Source organism: Rutidosis leptorrhynchoides, chromosome 7 (assembly GCF_046630445.1).
Source record: "Rutidosis leptorrhynchoides isolate AG116_Rl617_1_P2 chromosome 7, CSIRO_AGI_Rlap_v1, whole genome shotgun sequence".
Classification (NCBI taxonomy): Eukaryota; Viridiplantae; Streptophyta; class Magnoliopsida; order Asterales; family Asteraceae; genus Rutidosis; species Rutidosis leptorrhynchoides.
Window position 1 is genome coordinate 113,959,236 of NC_092339.1, and position 17,347 is coordinate 113,976,582.

Genomic DNA, 17,347 nt, shown 5'->3' on the forward strand with positions numbered 1-17,347 from the left:
GCTTTTTGGAGTTTGTTGTTACCAAAGTTGATATCAATTCATAAAGCAACATAATAATGAAAAAACCTAAATGACTATAGCATACGTGTAGTAAGTAGTAACATATATACAAACATGAAACTTATATTAGTATATCACAATCCAGATCAAGACTTATCCGTGTGATCGAGTACATGAGCTCTTTAACACACACATACCTCTTCACCATCATAATGAAAGCCATAACTATTCACTTAGTGTTCATCATCCTCATCATCACCTTCAGTTTCATCTTAATTAAATTCCATATCATTTGTTTCTTTATGTTTCTTTCCAGATTCCACATTCCCATGATCGCCACGGTTCTTGTTCGAACTCGATTGAAATAACACGAACAAAGTAAAAAAATATATATTATAGAAAAATACATGTATTCAGACCATAGAGACTCAAGTAAGAACGAACCCGAAAACATATTTGTTTGATTCATATAAAGATAAAAATAAAAAAATACAACTCAGATAAAAGATCAACTAGGTTCCTTCAATTAGGTCCAAATCTTTTAACCATTACAATCAATGGTTGTCAATAATTAGTATACCATAAACGTGGTAATCCAATGTAATCATATATTAACTAAATCATAAGTTGAACATCCACAAATACTAACTATGAATCATACGGACTAACAAAGCCTAAAGTAAATCAATAGACCTATATGAAGTTTCTTATAAAAGCACACCTACTACTGTGCACTAACGAACATTTCAGTCACAGATTTGTTAGCAGCATACCTCTTTTCTTTTTTCCTGTTCGTCATAATGTCAACTAAAAATATTGCACAGCAAATAAAAATATGCCAAGTTCTTAAAAAGCATAACCTATATAACAAATTTTACAAACACGAATAATATAACAAAGACCACAATCAATGCTTATACAAAACAAATATGAAATTACCTTTATACAGTAGAACCTTCAGAACAACTCTAAGATTTGCAGAGCAACCTACAAACAACAACTGAACCATAACAACATCAGAACGCCAAAATATTGTCAGCCAAAGCAACGCCTAAACAAACGACGGTGTGGTGTGCATCAGATTAAACCTTTCCCATTAGTTATTCAATATGCTTATTGTAGACGTAATTGGATCTTAGATTAATCGTACTAACAAGATTAGAGGAGGAAAACACTAATCTTCAGGGTAAACGAATACTATGACACTTCGGGATCAATGATACCAACAAGAGTTGATGTAATCGACGCCTAGGAACGTGTATTCGGTTGGGGTTTGGTCTAGGACAACTGCAGGAACAATAAACGTCGGCTAGAGGGTGTAGGGTTTGTAACCTTTGAATGAAACCCGACTTCCCTATTTATATATACTTACAGTGTCCATCGGCCGGTGGTCTCTGACCTTCGGCCGATGGTGTTTGTCCCTCGACCGACCATCGGTCGATGGTCTGAGCTGCCAACCAATCAGCTCTAAACCATTTCACATCATCGCATAACCAATATCAAACACAAATATCAACGATAATGTTCATACACGACTGAATTGTAAACGTTAATACAAATAGAACATATTACAATATAGAACTCGGGATTATGCACCAACAAACTCCCCCTAAGACCTAGTTCTATATCAAAAGTCTTCAGTCGTCATTAGATTCATTCGTACGGATCAATCACCATGTTGTTCAAATAACACAGCTTGACCACCTTCACATACTGTTCAGTCTGTACCTTGTTCTCTCGTCTATAAAGCATTCGATTATAGTACAACGTAAAAATATCAGCTTCGGTACAGTTTCGCAGCCAAATTGGATCCAACACAAGAATGCAATCTATATCATTCTCATTCACTTTATCAAGCACGATCACAGCTTCCTCCGCACGTTCATCATAAAACCACCATCTGAATCTTTGACTCCAGTTCTGCGGCAATTTCCTCAAAGGTACTTTCTTCATAGTCTTTGCTCGCTTGTACTTGACAATTCTCTTAGATTCACCGGTTCTCTGATCAACCCTTTAGCTAATCCTAGGAAACTGTGGTCGAAAACCTTCCCAATTCTTCGAATTAAACGCAATTCGAATCTTCTTTACCAACAGCGAAGATAGATCGTTCATTCCACAATATAACATTCTCAACCTGGCAATTTGCATCATCTCAAAGTACGGTAACGATTTGAATTCATGACCATGTTTAAAGTAATCAACTCCAAATTCTCGTTTCACTGCAACATGTTGAATTCTTCAATGTATGCCCAGGCTAGAATCCTTGCCTTCGCATTCTTTCTCAAGTTTATCATCTTCAAATACTTCGGCTCAATCTTCGGTTTCTCACAATACTTCCTAATTCTCCAAATATCCCTCCAATCAGCTTCCAACTTTTTAGTCTTTTCTTTATTTTACTTAACTGGCAAGAAACCTTCAGGTAAAACTTATGTTCGTTCTTTCTCTTTACACCTTCGATCCAAAAGCTCATCATCAGTTCTAAACAATTTATCAAAACCAGGAAGATCTTCATTCTTATCATTCTGATACATAGGAAAATCTTCATGAGTCACATCCTCTACTAAGTCATCCACATCTCTATCACTAAAACCCTCAGTGATCTCTGGACCAAAAGAATCATCCTCAGATGAAGGATCGTCAGACTGTGCGTCAGCTGCTTTAGCTTCCTCTTGCTCTAGACGTACCAGTTCGTCCAGCTCTTCTCTAGAGAGGTTGTGAGGGATTTCTCCCTCTTCTAGGTCATCATAAACAACAGAATGCTTGAGCTCATCCGGTTTAGAAAAGAATTCACTAAAACTGTAATCAATATTGAGAGGAATTACTGACAGTGCAGTAGCATGTGAAGAACCAGGAGCCTTCACCACTCTTTTATCAGGCTCATCCTCTGTCATCTCAATAAGCTCAAACTTTTCATCCCAAGCATTCAGTCTCTTAATAGCTGATGCAGCCAACTCCTTAGCTTCAGCTGCTTCTCTCTTTGCATCTGTCAGCAGCAAAGATTGATCACTTACCTTCTTCTGTAACAGGTCAACCTGCATAGTTAACCGCTCAACATCTTCCGATTTAACCCTGTTATCTTCTTGAAGCTTTTCATACTTCTCATCCATCTCCTTTCTCATCCGAAGAATATCAGCCATAGCTTGCACATATAAATCATTTAACGTGCGGAGAGCCGACGATCCAACACTTCCCTCAGTTTCGGCATGAGAAGGAACTTCAGGAGTAGGAGTAGACACGGTCTCTTGAGAGACTTGTTGAACCACATGTGGTGATTGTTGTGTTGATTGACGTTGTTGTTGTGATGGTTGTTTTCCTTGAGTTTGAGGTGGTTATGTCACTGGTTGAGTTCCAGCAGATGATCCACCAGCATCCCTATAAACCAGTCTGAACCTCTTTTTCAATTTAAGCTTTGTCGACACCTGAGAACTCTCATCTTCAACCATTCTCCTCTTCGAACTTCTAGAGGCATCATCATCACCAGCTTCAGGACGAACATCTCCTGTTTCATCAACTAACCACCCAATACCAGATCCACCAGCAGCTTGAGGATTTATCGGTTGATCCACTTCTTCATCACTGTTAACCACTTGAAAGTCAGGTTCTCTATCAGAAGCACTGTTCTCATTTCTCCACTTTTTCCCTGGAGGACACTGATAGTTTTCTTTCGTAAGATGACACACAAGCTTGCCATCACTTGCACTCTTCTTCTGGTTTAGTCTATTAAAGGTAAGATCCGTCATATGCTTCAGCTCAATAATATCCTTTTTCACTCTAGGAAAGTCCATGGTTTGACGATTGATCATTATCTGCAAGAATCTTGGATAAATCAAACACAACTTGCTGGTCACATTTTCCACCATCAAATCAAAGATAACCCCCGAAAAATTAAAATCAGCCTTCAAAACCAAAGTAGCAAACATCCCTTGATACACTTCACTTAACTCAGCAAATCCACCCTGTAACGGACTTAAACACCGTAGAACAACAAGAGACAAGTATCTGTACGGTGGAGTGAATCCACTTCTTTTAATTGTAGCCCTCGAAATATCACCAGCATATTTGCACCTCAGCATGCACCCATTAATCTTGGTCTTTGATAATTTCTTAGGCATGTCTTCTTCATCTTCAAACAAGAACTTGTTCCAAATTGTATCCTCAGACACCTTTACTTCTTGACCAAGGACTGAGCTCACAATCACCTTCTTGTTGTTCTCAGTTTCAATCCTTGCATGTTCCCAGAACTCTCTCTGATGTGAGTAATATGCTGTACACAACATAGAGATAGCTGCATAAACTCTAGAACGTTTCAGAAACTCGATCACACCCTTGTATTTACCAGCATTAGGGCCTTTCTCATTTAAACATGTAGTTAAATTGGAACCACTGTTAGCCTTCAATCCTCGAAGATCAGCAGATAACGGACCTCCTGAAGATTCAGTATCGGATCCGTGAGCAACATTCTCTGGATCAGCTTGAACACCTGACATTATGAACAATAACTGCAAATACAATTCAAATCAGTAACACATATTCATGACATAGTAGTTAACACAGTGTAATCATCACAAGATATAATACATCGTTATTCATAGTAGATTAATGTCTCGATCACACGATTACAAGTCCTAAATAGAGTTATTACAGATTCAGAATAATGAATCAATGCTAACAGGCTAGCATTATCAGTATTACACATCAAGCTGAAAGTACATTTAAACAGGAACAACTACATAACCACAAACACATAATTACTTATCCCACAATGGGATCTTCTGGCACTAGCCTCGTGACATATTGCACCACGCCGAGTTTTTCAAACATATTATGCAATAGTGCTGCATAAGGAAATGGTTCTTCAAACTCAAGAAATTCTTTCATCACATTGATTAGAAAGTGGCCCATGTTAACCTTAATGTCCTCAAGTAAACAATACAGTAACAAGGCTTCAGTACCACTCAACAAATTGTCTTCATAACTCCTAAAAGTGACATTTCGCTTGATTATCCTTAGGTGAAGTTCAAGGTGATTTAACACATCGTCATCACTAATCTCAATCCTACCAGCACTAGCTACTTTCCCTGGCTTGCATATCTTTGCAATTAGATCAGACAAGTTGAACTTGTTGGGAATCTTCCTTAGATCTTTGCTAGGATACAGTATCTGAACACCAGTGTGAGGAACATTCAACAAATTTGAAAATTCCTCCATGGTCCACTTGTACTGTTGCTCAAATAGGCTGGAGTGAACAAACCTCTTATTACTGTCTTCTAAAGCCACATTGGCATAGAATTCATGCACCAATTTGGGACAAAAGTAATCCCCGATGTCTAGGAATGCTTGACACCCAATTTGTTCCTAAGGAGCATAGGTCTGTTGAGTCGCAATGACCTTTTGTTCTACTAGAATGGGTCGATCTCTAGCTAGAAGTCTCCTATGCTCGATGTCAAACATCCATTGTCCAATAAAAGAACCACCTGACATACTTATACAAACTACAAGAACTAGCATTAGATAGGCATAACTAAGCAGTCAGAAATCTAGAAACCATGCTACTAAAACATAAAAAAAAACTGTACCATCGGTCTAAACTAATGACCATTGGTCGATGGAGTCGACCATCAGTCCGATGGTGTAGACCTACGGCCGTTAGTCTAGACAAACTCCCTAGACTTTCACCAACTATTCTTCTTTGGGACCTACGGTCGAAGGTGAAGTCCTACGACCGAATGTAAGACTCCATCGGTCGAGGGTCAGAGACCTACGGTCGATGATAGTTCATCAGATCTGTCCCCAAAAATTTTCCCTTTTCACCAAATTGATGTTATTTTGGTCAAGAACAGGCGTATAGGCATCAGACAATGCCGATTAACATACACATATCAATCAATTTAATCAAAACAACTAAAATATCAACGAATTAGACTTTAAAAGTTTTAACTTTTTCAAACCTAAAATCAATGAAAACTAACAAATGAGATCGAATTGGAGTACCTGGATTATGGCGCTGGAATCACGAAGAAAAAGTGCACACAACGATCGGTCAAAAACTCCTCTCTTAAACAATCGAAAATCAATGAAAAATTTCTTCAAAAACACCAAGGGACTGACCCGGTGGTGTTTGGGTTCTTTTATACCCCTTCAGTGACTATCGGCCGATGGTCAAGTCGTACGGCCCGATGGTGTAGACAATCGGGTGATCGTCTTTTCCTACGGCCGGAGGTCTTGACTGTCGACCGATAGTCTTGGTTTTGAAGAGTTTTAAACTTACTGCATTTCAATTTCAACTTTTACCTTCTTTTTCACATCCACTCCCCCTGGAACTGATCTTTACAGTATAAAATTAAACACACTTTGTTCCTTTAAGCTTCAAACAAACTTATTTTCAGGTTTAAAGAAAAAACACAGGATTCCTTACAGAGTGAACCTTTCAGAGAACTGAGTTGCTAAGCCTAATAATTAAAACATAAATGTACATGCAACTAATAAAGCAAACTACTGTACAAGATCCAGTGTGTCATGATCAACAACATTATAACAGACATATTCAGCAAATCTTTAACCTCACACGTCTGCAATCAATCAGCTTTTAACATCATTTCATCAATCAATTGCATAATCAGGAACCGGATGTTATTATCATAAGAACAAATGATACTGTTTATCATGAACAACACTAAGAAGAACATAACACATGTTTTTGTGAGTTGACATACCAAATTGATTTAACCTTTTGATTTCGGGGATCAGAACTGAACTATGTTGACATGTTATTTCACGATTCATACATTTTAACGAAGCATACGCAAAATAACTTTCAAATATATCAATAAACATTTACCAACTTTCATCCTAGACTTTGATGACCACGTTATATTAATTACTTTAACATTTTTCAATGTTAGATTTTGATCACAAAGTCAGTCCTCATTTGAGATCGCACGATGTTTCAGGTAGAACAATTGAGCACAAATATATTGACGTTGTCCTCTTATCACATCAATGTACTTTCGATTCGATTGAACAGAACCATCTCACGATGTTTCTAGCAACCCTGTCAGCCATGAGATTCTACCTTAAACTTATACTTTTCGTTTCAGATAGCCTTGTTTATCTCAAATTTATTGCATACTTTGAAAAGACGCATACTGGTCGCTATAAACCCCATACCTAGACGGAAATCGTATGTTGTATGATGTTGGATGGATGGTAGTGATATATATTTGAGTGATGGAACGCTAAGGTATCCTCCAGAAGATATCCCCCGCTATCCAGGCCAATAGGTACAGTCCCATACCACAGAATGATTTAAGTTCTTTACATCTGATGATCTGATGAATTTCTCCCCCTCGGATGTAGATAACTAACTCTTCCAGACAACTCTCGGATGGAAATATCTGTTGTCGCAGACAAAAGCAACGTATGAATCCTTCAAAATGTGTTCAATTCTTTATCCGTGATTCTCTTGCAATAATGTGGTGCATCATTTTTTTTTTTTTGGATTCTCCGATGTTGCAATTTTCTCCATGCTAGATTACAAAACATAAATAAAACAAATAAAATAAAGACAACTATTCATGATGATGCACCACTGTCTTTGACTTTTGTAGTATCTGCACGAAAAATCAATCTTCTGATATTGAAGTCTATAACCCGATGACATTGCATTGTTCAAATCATTCTATGTCTGTGAAACAAAATTGCACTTCTCAACCCGTCTAGAGAGAACACCTCCCTTTCGATACCCGACATGTATGTTGTTGACTTTCGGTCCAAGCAATAAAGGTAAATAGAAATAAGTATGCATCCTAGACAAAGTATGCTCACCTTGGGACTCACAAAATTATCCTTTGCTACCAAGTATAAATCGTAGTAGGGGAGACCTCAACCGTCTGTTGAGTTTCTGAACAATCATTTCTCAGTACATATTCTGTGATAAGTAGGTGACTACCCTCAACCGCTGTAAACCTTTCCATGACTTCCTCATCATGATATTTACGCGTTGTTATTGTGATCATCTCTATCTAGAATTAGGTCAATAAAGTCTACCAATATACTATCAATCATTCTGTATACATGTCAGTTCAGTATTGCAATCATTTCCCCACAGATAGAACAAGCAACTCATTTTCTGAATTTTTCAATGTTTATTGGTTTTCAATGATTCTACTTTTTATTTGATTTTCCGGTTTTATAATTTTTATGGCTTTTTGATTTTAACTGTACAAAAACATAAAAAACAAACTAAAAACATAAACTAGCATGCAATACCATCAGAAAACAATTATCTATCATGTAAATGAAAATTAAACATGCAAATAACCTACTAACTACTATGCAAAAATACATACTATACAGTCAGTTCTAAGGCATTCACAACTCAGTCTCTTTGGAAGATTCCTCTGTGTTAGGAGCCTCAGTTTCAGGAACCACGTCAGTCAACAATTTAACACCTATTTCTTTTAACAAGAACTCAAAGCGTGGTTTATCAAAAGCCTTAGTGAAAAGATCAGCCCGTTGGGTTGTAGTGTCTATCTGCACTATATCTATTAGCTTTTTCTCATAGAAATCTCTAATGAAATAGTATTTAATCCTTATATGTTTCGTTTTAGAGTGATTTACGGGATTTTTAGTGACAGCTATAGCAGCAGTATTATCAACATAAACAGGAGTGTTAGAAATATGCAAACCGTAGTCACGTAGTTGCTGTTGAATCCAGATGACCTGTGATGAACAACTGGCCGCGGCAATATATTCTGCTTCACAAGTGGACTGAGCCACGGCTGTCTGCTTCTTACACTGCCAAGTAACTATGTGACGACCCGAAAATTTCTGACCAAATTTAAACCTAATCTTTATATGATTCCGACACGATAAGCAAAGCCTGTAATGTTGAGTCTCGAAAATTTTAGAACTATGTTCATATATTCAATTACCCTTTTGACTATTCCCAATAATTCACGAACAATTATATTTAACTTAATGTGCATGTATAATTATATGTATATATATAAATACTAATTGAAAACATTAATAAAGTATTACGTGTATAATACCATACATTAAACTTATTGGTTTTCATATCTATTTGATATATTGAACTATCAAGGATAAAAGATAATGTCAAACGATTGAATTAAAAGATATTTAACAAGTCCCTTAAGGATTATGATATTTTTACGGGTCTCTGTTATGAGGTCCACTATGATTTAAGAAATTTATTCTTTTCAACAACATTCGGAAAATGGTAAAGTGATCTACAAGTAGGCACAAAGTGTCAAATAACGAAAGTTAGACAAACGTTAGTGGAGAATTAAATTTCATAATATTCTATTGATCTATTTTCAAACGTGCAAAAACGTTTTTTGATATGATAGAAATTGATTATTAAAATGTTTTGTTTAAATAACTTAATTGGAATATATACAATAAGTTATAATATTAACTATTAGAAGTAAATATTTAAATAACTCACAACGAGTATTATATATATATATATATATATATATATATATATATATATATATATATATATATATATATATATATATATATATATATATATATGATTTCAATAGAAAAGTGTGCAATTTATATATATATATATATATATCGTGAGAGATAGAAAATTGAAATGTGTGCAAACTGAGCCAGAAGTCGAGCAATTTATAGAACCTTTCCTGCCCCCAGCCCCCATGTGATCGCATGGGTTTCATGGGTAATGGCCATGCGAATCGCATGGCTCCATTGTCCAGCTCACACTTGTTTGTTTTCTTGCTTGTCGACATATTAATATATTTATAATATATTTATATATATAATTTATATTAGTTATATATATATATTATATTATATTCATGTTCATAGTTGACTTGTAATTTTAGGTCCGATAACTTATACGTTGACGCTTGACTTACATCCCGGTTCCAGTTTTTCGAACGTCCTTTCGTACGCTTAGAAAACTTGCACTTTACGTTACTCGATGTGTACCTTTATCAATAATTAGACTTAATCATCGATAGACTATATTACCCAAAGTATAATCTTTACATTTGAGCGTTGTGGTCATTTGCTTCTATAAATCAATGCCTCGTGTTTATCAAAATGTATTATTTTTAAATCAAACGTTTTATGATTAAATTAATATTATATTTTATCACTTTGTAAAATATAAATATATTTTCATTTAGAAATAAGTTTGTACATATTGTATATATTTGAAATATTTATTTAATAATATTTAGTTTTTCAAAATCGATTATATTTCAAAGTTTATTTTAAAATCGTTTAAATAATAGAAATTATTATAACACATCACGTTTACACTTTAAAGCTTAAATTGATAAAATTCCTTTATGCGCCAATGTTTACTTTAATTTCTCAAACGTTCTAATTAATATATTTAATTATCAGTCGAATCAATAAACAAGTGTTACTATCGTTTACTTAACTAATTTGAAATCATATATATATATATATATATATATATATATATATATATATATATATATATATATATATATATATATATATATATATATATATATATATATATTATATTTATATTTATATTATTATTATTAAAATTAATATTATTATTAATTTTATAGTTAGGAGTATTATTATTAGTAGTATTATACATAAAATACTACAACGAGGTCATGAGCGAGTTATTTCAAAACAGGTTTTGCGAGCGGGATAAAGCTAGGGAAATTATGGGTTATAGTTATGGAGGTTATGGGTATTGTTCGAGGGAATTGCTCGTGAGTCAAACTAATGTTTATCATCTCCGTTGCGTCTACGTACTTTCCTACAATATTGATACGTGAGCATTCATATCTTATCTTTTATATATTAATAGTGTATCCATCTCTAGTGCTCGAGTATATATGTTTATGCATGCTTGTATGCTTTAATTTTGTCGTTAGATAGTTTATGATGAATCATGAATTTGATACATATACTACTGATATAAAGTATGTGATATGCATGTTTTTGAAAAGCTGGCGAAAAATTATTAACTTTTCATTTAGAAATCGCGTGATTTCGATGAACGGATTAAAAGATATGGTCAATTGAATTATGGTTAACGTTAATTGAAATTGTGTTTGAAACTGTAAATTAATATTTAACAACTTGTCTATGAGATTGATAAATTGGATTTTTAGATATTACTAATCGAGTAAATGAATTTCTATATAAGGCACGTTTTGTTTTGTTGATCAATTGTCAAAGTTGACTGTCTTATCATGTTTTAAAGCTTTATAAACACTATAATTTGATTTTACAAGTTTTGGAAAACTATGTGAAATAATAAAATATCTTCGATTGCCTTGATAACTCAAATATAATATAGCTCCTGAAATAAATAATATTTTGAGTTTGATAAACTATAAATTCGTTCAATTATCAAGACTTATATTATGTTAATAAACATGAATAGATTTAAAGATCATATTGGGTCAGGTTGACTTTTGAGATGAATTTTGTTAACTTTTGCATGTCGGTCTCGAGCATTAGGATTATGATACACTATAACCCGACCTAGTTTGTTAGACATTTATTGACCAACATATATTCTCTAAGTTGAGATCTACGATTACTTTGCATTCCGAGTTTCGGTCACATTTCGGTGAATAAATTTATGTGCTGCTAAGGTGAGTTTCATTTTCTCCCTTTTTAATTGCTTTTGCAATCTATATTTTGGGCTGAGAATACATGCACTTTATTTTAAACGCAATGGACACAAGTACACACTAAATTCTACACTAGTTAAACAGAAAATCCCTTAACTTTGGTAACTAGTAGCTGCCAGTACATAGGATGTGGACTGGTGGGCACGAATAATTGTATATAGATCCATAGGGCTTGACATCCTCGTCCGAGCTAGAGCGCTAGCCTTTTAACGGACGTATGTTATTTGAGATTATGACACGTTGGTTTACGTGTATTATGACGAATAGGGTAATTATCATTATAACATTAAGTTTAGTTACCAGGGTGCTCTGTTACGTAGAATCTTTTGATAAACGTTTCGGATGAAACAACTGAAATCTTGTGATCCACCTTTATATACAGAATGCGCGACATTAAAACTATGAACTCACCAACCTTTGTGTTGACACTTTTAAGCATGTTTATTCTCAGGTTCCTAGAAGTCTTCCGCTGTTTGCTTATACGTTATACAAGCTATGTGCATGGAGTCATACATGCTTTATTCGAGAACACTTTGCATTCACAAAATCATCACCATGTATATTATTTTGACTGCATTGTCAACGGATGTAGTATTGTTAAAAACTATTATTTAGGTGATTGTCTATATGTAGAAATCATCAGATGCCGAAAACCTTGGATTTATATATTCAGTTATGGTGTGCATTTTCAAAAGAATGCAATGTTTAAAAAATGTATCATATAGAGGTCAAAACCTCACTATGAAATCAATGAATGATGTATTCGTCCAAAGGGATTTGGACGGGTCATCACAGTTGGCATCATAGCTTGAGGTCATATGGAACCTGAATTGGTATTAGTGTGTTTAACTGGTAATTGTTAGGATGCATTAGTGAGTCTGGACTATGACTGTATCCGTTTTTACCGAGTTTTACTTATCATTTCTTGTCAGAAAATACATGCTTATCATTCTTAAGTCTAGACACGTTTCCTGCATTTATTGCATACATAGTGTACAGACGAATTCATATCTTAGCATATCTTATACTATAAACTATGCTTGACATCTTTCGAAAATTCCTCCGTGATTTATGGAATTTTGGTATTATATATACATATGTAAATTATGTATTGAAGAGTACCAATATAAATTCTATAATCTATTTCATATCAAAAATCATCTCTCTAATTATACAAGATGGATCCCGTATCTAGTTCAAATTCCTTAAACTCCGACAGCTATTTCGATATGGATATTCACCTGAACTCCGAAGACAGTGTAACCGAAATGGATCAACCAATCAGCCATCACCTATTCTGGATGAATTGGGGATGGGTTCGTAGCCTACTTAGTCATTGGAGACAAGAAGAAGGTGATCCCTTCCATCCACCACATTCCCCTCTTGGCGAAGAACCTGAAGCACTTACCGGCGAACCTGTTCGTAATACCATTTTCTCTCTCATCTCCAGAGTATCTCGTTATGATTATATACTATCTCAAATTCTGGATCTTATTCATCCGCTCGTCCGAACCCCCAATCATCCTGGTGTAGTAGAAGAAGTCAACGAGCTTCGCGCTCGGGTAGTGGCTTTGGAGAATATGGTGCAAAGATTACAAGCACCAGGAGCATCACCGTCATCAACAGTACCACCATCATCAACACCAACAGTACCATTACCACCATCAACAACAACGTCCGCATCACACACCTCAACATCACAATCTGTACCTCAAACATCAACGTCATACGCACCATAGATACCAAGGAATACCAACAACAACAAACGATGAAGTATTGATTCATAACTTCATCGAAGAAATATTCTGCAGAGAATATGTAGTTTCTAAAAATTTTAGAGATTACTTATTCTAGTTCTAATTGTAAACCAGATGAGTGAGCGAATAGAAATGATGAAATAAAACCCTGATCGGAATGGTGCAGGATTTACAAGCTAGATCTGTTTCACCAGCATCAGCAGCATCTACAACATCACAAGCTCCGCCAGATCCATAATCACCGCAAACATCATCACTAATCAACAACGCATATATCGTATCAACGAGTTATGAAGTATTAACTCATTCCCTCTGAAGAAATTATATGTATATTATATACATATATATGAATTTTGAGATTCAAAATAAATCTTTTCGTACTAAGCTATTACATGTGAATCTTAACTACTCGGTTAGTTCATGTTATTAATATGCTATGATGTACATCCTTCGTTAATGACTTAACAATCGTTAACTATAATCTCTGCTTTGACTTAATAGATTCCATTTCATAATAAATCAAGTGTATTATTCAAATACATGTTTGATTTTACACTTTCATTTTTGATGTACTTGAAACTTTCCAGAAAACACCATTCGTACCTTGCGAAGTTAGCAAGAGTTCCATAAGCACCAACATAATTCATTGAGGAAATATCAATAAAACTGAATAACGAAGTATTGATTACATTAGTGAAATACTCCGCGAAGATTATGAAATCTTTAATGTTTTAGAGATTATTCATTTCTAATCCAGCCGAAAATCAAATGAGCTTAATATGATATTAACTCATTAAATCTGTATTACATCTGAAGAAAATTTACATACATATATTTTCATAAAGATTGTAATAAAATTCTATGGTACAAAATATTACTTGTGAAACTTTTAACGGGTAGGTAATACCCGAAAGATATATAAATTCACAATTAATATGTTACATTCTTCGATTCTGATTCAGCAAATCATCAACTATACTCACTACTTTCACAACGATATACATTCTTCCCTAGAAATCAAAACAACCATTCGCATCCAAATTTAATTACATATTCTGATTTTGAAAAATCAGAATCCAAGTTAAGATTTAATAGAAGATATCACTCTTAGATTCCTATATCTTTCAAAGCTATACTTTGACTTTAGAACTGTGCTAGGACATCACTTCTATTCATAAAACCCAAAAAAATATTTGAATCATTCAAAATTTTAGAACATCATATGTATCTTGACAATTACAATCTTCATTCAAACTCTTCAAACTCTTGAAAACACCTTGGATTGATAACCGACGATTCGGTTATGATAACTTTAAATGCTGATGAAGCAGCAAAACTGTAAATGGTCTTAATGGCCAAAAGTTTGATAATAAAGAGTGGTGTGTTAGCAAAGCTCAGAAAAAGAGAATGTTTGGAACTAAAAAACGGATTGAGCAAACCATGAAGGAGGCTGTGGACAAATCACAAAGACTAAACCTGCCTTCAAAGAATCCAAATGATTCAGTATCTGCTGAAGTCATTAACGAATACCTTGCTCCTGACTCTAAACCTTTACGGATAAACCTTCTTTATCATCGTTCAATATTAGAAATTCTAAGATATCATCGTATCTTTCATTATAAATATCCTCAATATTTCTTAAGATATTTTCATAACTATCCTTATCTGAAATCATTTATCTCCTCGCGTTATCTGTATTACATCATAAAGGAAACTGTTTAGTTTCTATATTCTGTAAACCTTCGAGTTTAAATTATGAATATTTTTGAAGCAGTGTTGGGAACTGAAGCATGAGTTTGTATAATATAATGACACTTGATCAACGTGATTATATTACAGTAAGTCATGCTGAGTTTCTAATGGAATGTGATAATTCACAGACCATAACGTCATCATGTGCCATGTTACATGACTCTTACATTCTATCTAATATATAAACATATGAAGAACATAATTTCTTGATAGTTCCATCTTTTCTCTTGAATTCTGGTAATTTAACCAACAAGATCGTACTATTACAATCTCTCTCTTAGAACATTCGTCATGTTCATTCGAAACTCCATACCTACGAATTATGGACCATTACTTGCGAAGAGAAAACAAAAGCATGAAGCTCCGAAATAGAAATGAGAGTATAAATCGCAGCAAATAGGAGAGAGCATTAACTATGGATGTCAATGATTATAGAAAGACAGAAGCAGAAACATCGAAATATAAGGGAAGATATAAAACCCAACAACAACTCAGAAATTTACAAACCATATATATCGATGCATATAGCAATATAAAGATAGGGGAGAACTAAAAATATTATAAAACCAAGAGTATAGTAAAATAAATAGATTCTTCCGGCGGGAGATGAAAAAGAAGAATGACAGATATGAAAGTTAGGAGTATATCAAGAAGCAGAACTGGATGGAGCATATTGACGAATGCTTTAAAATATAAATTGAGGGAGAAACAATAGAATGTATGAGCTGTGAAAAATAAGGAAATGAAGAGGGTGGAACTATATTGAAATATCCGACAGAGCAATCAAAACAGATTATCGCATTTAACCAAAGAAGATCCTATCTCCTTGATGTTATGCGAGGTGTATATAAAATAGCTTATATTTTTACAGGGAAATACTATTAAATACGATACAATTTTACACAAGATATTTATTTATTTAGAGAATGGATATACTTAAACCTTGCTACAACACTTATAGGCAATGTACCTAATCGTACAGTAGTGTAGTTTTTAGTAAGTCCGGTTCATTCCACAGGGAATCTTTTATTCAAAGCTTAACGCTATATTAGTTTTATTTTATAAAAATACAAATATATATATAAGTAATATTATTATTATAAAGGGGGGTTTTTACCGTTTAATGACCGGTTTGTCGATTTTAAAAACTTTAGTTGCAGTTAAAATAAAATGTAAAATATTAAATAAATAAAAGACTTAATTTAAAGCGTAAAGTAAATAACGATAATGAAATTACGATAAATAAAAGTGCGATAATTTAAAAGTACGATAATTAAAAGTGCAATTAAATATAAAATAAAGGAAATTAAATATGAAATAAAAAAATTATGCTTAATTAAACTTCCGTAATCATGATGTTTGACGTGTTGATTTTAGTTTTATGCCCATGGGTTAATTGTCCTTTGTCCTGGATTATTTAATATGTCCGTCTGGTTTTTGTCCATAACAGTCCATCAGTCATAAATATAAAGTGCGAGTGTCCTCGTCAAATTATCCTTATACCCGAAGTTAAATATTCCAACTAATTGGGGACTTAAACTGTAACAAGATTTTAATACTTTGTTTAATAATTACACCAGGTTATCGACTGCGTGTAACCCAAGGTTTTAATACTTTGTTAACAATTATGCCAAGTGTCCTTGTACATAATTTCACCCCTGTTTTAATAATTCTAGTGACTATTAATCCATTCCCGTGTCCGGTTAAATGAACGATTATTCGTACATATAAATACCCCGCCCATCGTATCCGATCGAGTGTATATGGTTATTTATAGGGACGTCCAATTGTAAATCTTTATATTAAAATTAACAAATTATCATTTAGTTAAACAAATATAAAGCCCATTAATAGTCCATAGTCCAATTTCCACAAGTGTCGTTCTTTTGTCCAAACCCCAATTATGGTACAAAGCCCAATTACCCAATTTTAGTAATTAGCCCAACATCATGATTACTTTGTTTTAAATAAGCATAATAATAACTTAGCTACGAGACATTAAATTAAAAAGGTTGAACATAACTTACAATGATTAAAAATAGCGTAGCGTTACACGGACAGAATTTCGACTTACACCCTTACAACATTCGCTAACATACCCTTATTATTAGGATTTAAAATTAAAATTAAAATTAAAATATAAAT